We start from the raw sequence: 7,457 nt of genomic DNA, 5'->3' as shown, positions 1-7,457 counted from the left end.
ACTTTTGCAGTCTGCCGACGATGATCTGTCACACACGGCCGTGGACTTAGAAGAGCGATTCAATGGAATGAACAGTGTCTCGAAATGTGGTTGTAGAGGAACATCAACAAACGTAAAACAAGAGTAATTGACTGTGATCGAACTAAATTACGTAATGGTGAGCGCTCACCTGTTCCTAATCTATATAAACGATTTCGGAGACAATCAGAGCAAGCAAGCCTATTATACTGTTTGCATATGATGCTGTATCAGAAGATCAAAACCAATTGAAGAATGATTTAGACAAGATACACTATGTGATTCAAAGTATCCGGACACCTCCAAAAGCAATGAGGTGCATTGTGCTGCCACCTGCTGCCAAGTACTCCATATCAGTGACCTCAGTAGTATTTAGACATCGTGAGAGCAGAATGGGGCGCTCCGCGGATCTCACGGACTTCGAACGTGGTCAGGTGACTGGGTGTCACTTGTGTAATACGTCTGTACGCGAGATTTCCACACTACTAAACATCCCTAGGTCCACTGTTTCCGATGTGACAGTGAAGTGGAAACGTGAAGGGACACGTACAGCACAAAAGCGTACAGACCGACCTCATCTGTTGACTGACAGAGGCCGTCGACAGTTGAAGAGGGTCGTAATGTGTAATAGGGAGACATCTATCCAGACCATCACACAGGAATTCCAAACTGCATGAGGTTCAAATGGCTCTGAGCACTATGGGACTCAACTGCTGAGGTCATTAGTCCCCTAGAACTTAGAACTAGTTAAACCTAACTAACCTAAGGACATCACAAACATCCATGACCGAGGCAGGATTCGAACCTGCGACCGTAGCGGTCTTGCGGTTCCAGACTGCAGCGCCTTTAACCGCATGAGGATCCACTGCAAGTACTATGACAGTTAAGCGGGAGGTGAGAAACCTTGGATTTCATGGTCGAGCGGCTGCTCATAAGCCACACATCACGCCGGTAAATGCCAAACGACGGCTCGCTTGGTGTAAGGAGCGCAACATTGGACGATTGAACAGTGGAGAAACGTTGTGTGAAGTGACTAATCTCGGTACACAACGTGGCGATCCGATGGCAGATTGTGGGTATGGTGAATGCCAGGTGAACTTCATCTGCCAGCGTGTGTAGTGCCAACAGTAAAATTCGGAGGAGGTGGTGTTTTTATGGAGGGGGCTTAGAGCCCTTGTATCACAGCACGGGCCTACATTGATGCTTTAAGCACGTTCTTGCTTGCCACTGTTTAAGAGCAATTCGGGGATGGCGATTGCATCTTTCAGCACGATCGAGCACCTGTTCATAATGCACATCCCTGTAATGGACTGAACTGCACAGAGTTCTGACAAGAATCCTATAGAACACCTTCGGGATGTTTTGGAACGCCGACTTCGGCCAGGCCTCTCAGACCGACATCGGGACCTCTCCTCAGTGCAGCACTCCGTGAAGAATGTGCTGCCAAGAAATATTCGAGCACCTGATTGAACGTATGCCTGCGAGAGTGGAAGCTGTCATCAAAGTTGAGGGTGCACCAACTGCATATTGAATTGCAGCATTACCGATGGGGGGGGGGGGGGGGGGCGTCACGAACTTTTACGTCAGTTTCAGCCAAGGTGTCCGGATACTTACGATCACATAGTGTATATGTACGGTGCGGAAAATGGCAACTCTAGATAATGAAAAGTCTGACGTCATTCACGTAAGTAGTAGAAGAAATCCGTTAAATTTTGGTTACACGACAAATCACACTAATTTAAAAGCCGTCAGTTAAACTAAATACCTAGCAATTACAAATACGAAGAACTTAAATCGCAACGATCACCCAGACAGTGTTTTGGGGAAGGCAGACCGAAGACTCGGTTTTGCTGGCGGAACATTTACGAGACGGAGCAGGTGTATGAAGAGGCTGCCTTCACTACACTTGTTCGTCCTCTGGTCGTGTACTGCTGTGCTGTGTGGTACCGTCACCAGATTCGATTGACGCTAGACATCGAAAAAGTCCAAACAAAGACAATCGTTTTGTATTATCGCCAAATAGAGGAGAGAGCGTCACGGACATGATACGCGCTGTGAGACGGTAATCATTAAGACAAACGTGTTTCTCGTTGCAGAGAGGTTTGGTCACGAAATTTCAATTACCAACATTCTCCTCGAATTGCGACTGGGTTCAAGACTTCTTTGCAGACAGAAGTCAACACGTCGCTCTCAAGGGAACAAAGTAGACAGATGTAAACGCAATTTTCGGAGCACGCCACGAAGTGTGACGGGACTGTTAACCGTTCACAATATATACAAATGATGCCGTAGAAAGCATCGGGTGTTCTTTAAGGCTGCTCGCAGATGATGCGGTTGTTTCTATCAAAGTAGCAGTGCCAGAAGTTAGGAACGATTTGCAGCAGAGAATTGATGAATCGCGCGAACGTAAATAAATGTAACACATTGCGCATAAATAGGAAAAGAAATCCACCACCGTACAGGTGTACTATGATGACAAACCGCTGGAAACAGTATCCACCTTAAAATATCTAGGAATAACCATCCAGAGCGACCTTAAGTGGAATGATCACGTAAAAAAAAAAATTGTGGGAAAAGCAGATGCCACACTCTCATAGGAAGCCTCTTAAGGAAATGTAGCTCATCCACGAACGAAGTGACTTATAAGGCGCTTGTTCGATCCATTCTACCTGGGTGCCTTGTCAGGCAGGGCTGGTAGGAGTGGGAGAGGGAGAGAGGGAGACAAGATGCAACGGAGAGCGGCGCGCTTCGTCAAGGGATCGTTTGGCCGGCGCGAGAGCGTTACGTAGATGCTCAAAAAACTCCAGTGGCAGACGTTGCAAGGGAGGCGTCGCGCATCACGGAGAAGTTTGCTATTGAAATTTCGAGAGAGCACTTTCCGGGAAGAGTCGGACATCACAACATATTACTTCCAAATAGACACTGTTGAATGAACACGACGAAAAACTAGAGGTTTATGGACAATCACTCTTTCCGCACGCCATTCGCGAGGGGAACGGGGTAGGAAGCATCAGTTACTCGTACCACAAGTGCTCTCCTCCACACACCATTACAGGGCTTGTGGAGTATTATAATAGAGCAGGCCGGCCAGGCGGTTCTCGGCGCTACAGTCTGGAGCCGCGCGACCGCTACGGTCGCAGGTTCGAATCCTGCCTCGGGCATGGATGTGTGTGATGTCCTTAGGTTAGTTAGGTTTAATTAGTTCTAAGTTCTAGGCGACTGATGACCTCAGAAGTTAAGTCCCATAGTGGTCAGAGCCATTTTATTATAATAGATGAATGCGAAAATATGTTGTTGACGCCTACCTACATAAGGAGAAATGATCCTCTCAGTACAGTAAGAGACATCAGTGTGTCGAACGATAGAGAAATAGTGTGGAAGTGATTCAATGAACCCTCCGTCCGTCAGGCACTTACCAGTTGATGGCAGAGCAGTCATGTAGACGGAGACGCCGTATGAGGCGGTGGCGGTGCTTTGGGCGTGTATTCCGGAAGCAGGGAGTAGGCGATCCCCGGCGACGAAGCGAGTGACTGAGTTGCGATACGGAAGGCAGAGGAAATCCCGACTGAGCTCCCGTGAGCTGGCCGCGAGTTCCACTCAGGCGTCTTGTCGGTGTGGTCTGCGGGTGGCGAGGAGTCGCAAGTGTGGCCTCGAGCGGTAAGATAAAGGTTCTGAGAAACGACGGCGATATCAGCTGCCCGGAAGAGGTGGTTAGGGAAAAAGCGACGGTCTTCGCTAGGCCAGTAATAAACTTCATTTGTAACCCTGCAATCTGAAAGTGTTCTTTTCCCTGTTGACACTGAACACTGTTGGACTAATAATCAACAGTAGTTGCTGATGGTTAGCTGAAGGTGGTATGCTGGATTGTCAGCGGCGAATCTTCGTAGTCCAGTGATCGGGACTCGGAATCTTATTTGAAGGTAGTTAAGGCAGCAACAGGGCTCTTCAGTCTCGACTTTCCGGTTGTGGAATTAACGCCGTCTCTGGGGTTGAAACGAGGCTTGCGATCCTCACTCGATCTGATTGGATAGTGGGCGACACTAGACAAGTAACAACAACAACCAGACAGTCGTCGAAACCTGTCCATCCCACGTCTAGCAGACAAAAAAAAAACTCCTGCCGTAGCTTAAGCTGCATTCTACGTGCCGTGCTGCATTCCGCACGCGCCCACACGCAGCGCTATTTCCTAACACTCGCGTCTGTCCCGTATGCAAAATTAACACTCGGCAATCACGGGCAGTAAACGTGCGCCGGTGTGACGAAACGAACGGCAGGAAGCAGGTGTCGCTACACCCCCTCCCCACCACCACCAGTTCCCGTCACGTGGCACAGCCGCCACGCAGAGCACTCACCGTCGTCACGACAAACATCTGCACTGGGAAGGGAAGAGGGCAGGGGTGGGGCGGAAGGGGGTGGTGTAGCACTGGCGGTTCCGTACAGCTGGAAGACGGCCATCAGAGGCCCTACTCTGCGGCCCTATTCTGTATCTTACCGCCATTTTGCCGATCGGTTCGCTACGCCAGCGCACCGAACGGTCTTGTTTTCGAAGGAGAGCCCCAACATTATTTTGTAAGCATTTCGGAAGCGATGCCGAAAGGTCCTACCGAACTCAAACGCTGTTGTCAGTTCTCCTCGCGCCAACCAGTCAAAAGCAATCTGCGTAGGATCCGCGCATGCACACTGCAGCGCCACAGCGGCACGAACTCGAAGCGGCTAGCAGCCCACACATGCTGGCTATTCTTCACAGTACCGAAAAGTGTGGTTAAGTGTACGTAATACTGTTCAAATTTCGCTGACCACGTGCTTCCATGAATGCATGATAACGATAAAATATTGACTGTGTTCTGGAGACTGTCATAAATGTCACATTATGTCAGTTAATTTTCATTCACATCGACGTCTTCTTTTGGATGTTACGTTTAGGAATATGAGTTAGGAATAGAACGTAGTACCACACTGCACAAATAAATCTATAGAAACGCCCGAAAAATTCGTCATTTTTTCTGTTTTCCGTCGTTCCTTAATTGCTTCACAATTGATGGAGGTACGTTCCATCTAATGCAACTCACTGAAGGCAGTTTGTTTGTAGCCATCTTTTATTCGTGAAGATGCTTCACAAATAAAACTAGCGAAACGCGTGTGACAATAAACAAACTGCCTTCAAACAGTTGCATAATCGGAATACATCTCCACGAACCTGATAAGTTGTTTAAAAGAGCGTCAAAGTATAAGATGGTATGCATAGACTGTGGTTGTATCTCGCTCCTAGAGACCCAAATCATGAATTAGCCTACTTCCCTATATGACACGTCAACGATTTGGCTCATAAAAATAAAAAAAAAGCCTTTTCGAGAGCATGTGGCGAGTGCACCTATAGAAGTTCGGTGTAGTTTATAACATGCATCTGATAAAGTGTTTCATATACGGTGGTATAGTCTGAAAATATTGTGGCAGGAATCTTTCATCTCTGTCTACTGTTGTTAAGGATTCGATCGCAGATAAATTCTTGAGACTAGAGTATAAAAACGACTGCTGCTAGTTTCATTCGCAGTAATTTAAGTTGTGCTCTTAGGTTTCTGTCTGACCACACACTCGGAAATCGCTACGTATTCAGAAAAAAATGGTGAATTATTTGTGAAAACAAAAGTATAAATTCGATAACGTTGAAAGCTGAAGAAGTTAATTAAAATTTGTGCTGCAGCCGGGACTCGAACCCGGGTCTTCTTGCTTACTAGGCAAATATGCTGACCATTACACTGCCACAGCACAAATTTTAATTCACTTCTTCAGCTTCCAACGTTATCGTAGATAAATTAGAGACTTAAATGTCTCAGGGAAAATTTAAGAAAAAAAGTATAACTGTCACTGTCATTGTTTCACGCACAGCAATTCCATCTTCCATTTCTTAAAGACATGGAAGTCACGAAATCGAAGAGACTCGTAACTGAGAAAGCGCGCTCTTTCGTGTAAATAACAACGAATACTTCAGAAAACTGCTTAACTTCGGCGATTAACGAAGTCTCAGAATGTGTTAGAAACACGAAGAGGAAAAAAGGAAACACTTTCGTATCCTGTGGTATGCAAACCTAGGACCTTCAAGACGGCAGTTCGTTGCCTTACCGATTTCGCTTTATTTCATATAATTCCACTCGAGAGAGAGACGCAGGCTCATTTTGTTGCTGAATGATGCGGGCGTAAGCCGTAAATGCTGAAATTTTGGAAGGTTTCCTCTATCAGGCTTCACAAAATTCCTTTGAATTGTTACTTAAAAGTTTTAAACGCGTTTAGATGATTAATAAGTAAACCAAAGTACGCAAAGTGACTAGTAATTTGAGGTAACACTCAAGTGATATATGTAAGCCGAGCCAACCTTTTGAAATTTAATGATTTTTCATTTCTTATTTACATAAAAATAATAGGTATTTTGTGAGAATATTGACCAAAACTGTTTTTTCATGTTACAATCATTCACAGTAACAACAATACACGTCATATTTCTAAAACAGGAAAATATTCTATTATGAACTCACTCTCCACCTGGATGTGGTGATTCTTCAGTAACACAATCACTAAATCCGAAGCTAAAACCCCTCAATACGTTTAAAACAACAAATTCTAGGTGTAACTAAACCACGTTGAACCGAACAAGAGGGCCATACCGAAAACCAAAACCCCTCGGTACAGTTGTCGAAAAATCGATCGGAGGACCGATTGGTAACAGGTCTCAGAAGCTTACCGAATTGGAACTTCGGATAAAGAACCGAAAATGACGTCACTACCGAGGCTAACCTACTGCAGCGATCGGTACGAAGGATACAGAATAGGGCACAGTACCGAGACTGCATAAAGCACACACCATTGTACAGAGACAGCTCGTGACGAAAAGTACACACACATTGACCTATTACGGACCAAAAATTTATTATTTTATTAATCAGCCTTCTCTGACTGTGATACCCTGAGTGATAAACGAAAGAAAAAGCCGTTTCGAAAAAACTCAGTTAATTAGTACAAAAACTGCTTAGCTGCCGTGAAATCTGTCTCCTTCCTCGTGGTCCTCTGCATTTCGGTGTTGATCCAGTTTATTTTGAAAGCTACATAACTATCCTCCTCGGGCGTCCAAAAGTGAGAGCTTCTCATTTGGTTTAGCAACCTGATATACACACCATGCGCTTATTACGCAGATAACAATCTGGGCGAATAGCGGCCACCAGATCTTCTCTGATCTCGCCCTCGTCCTACAAAGTGATATTTAAAACTGCTACATAGTAATGTTCACCTTGAAATCTCACTGACTAGTAGATAAGCGTCTTCCACCAGGTATAGAACACTATGTGATTGTACTGAACATTTAGACCGAATCCAAGAAGAATGAAAATGTCGAAGTTCTTGAGTGATGTGAACCCGGCCGTAGAACTTAATACTCAACTTTTAGATCT

At 45.5% G+C, this 7,457-nt stretch overlaps 1 non-coding gene across 1 annotated transcript; it reads right to left on the bottom strand.

Annotated features, from left to right (window-relative positions):
* Positions 1-5,711: 5,711 nt before the first annotated feature.
* On the bottom strand, positions 5,712-5,784 carry Trnat-agu. The gene has a single exon. It is a non-coding gene; the product is annotated as a tRNA-Thr (tRNA).
* Between the last annotated feature and the right edge of the window lie 1,673 nt (positions 5,785-7,457).

Source organism: Schistocerca americana, chromosome 9, assembly GCF_021461395.2.
Source record: "Schistocerca americana isolate TAMUIC-IGC-003095 chromosome 9, iqSchAmer2.1, whole genome shotgun sequence".
NCBI classification, from domain to species: domain Eukaryota; kingdom Metazoa; phylum Arthropoda; class Insecta; order Orthoptera; family Acrididae; genus Schistocerca; species Schistocerca americana.
The sequence above is the reverse complement of the archived record's forward strand: the minus strand, read 5'-3'. Positions and strand labels throughout refer to the sequence as shown.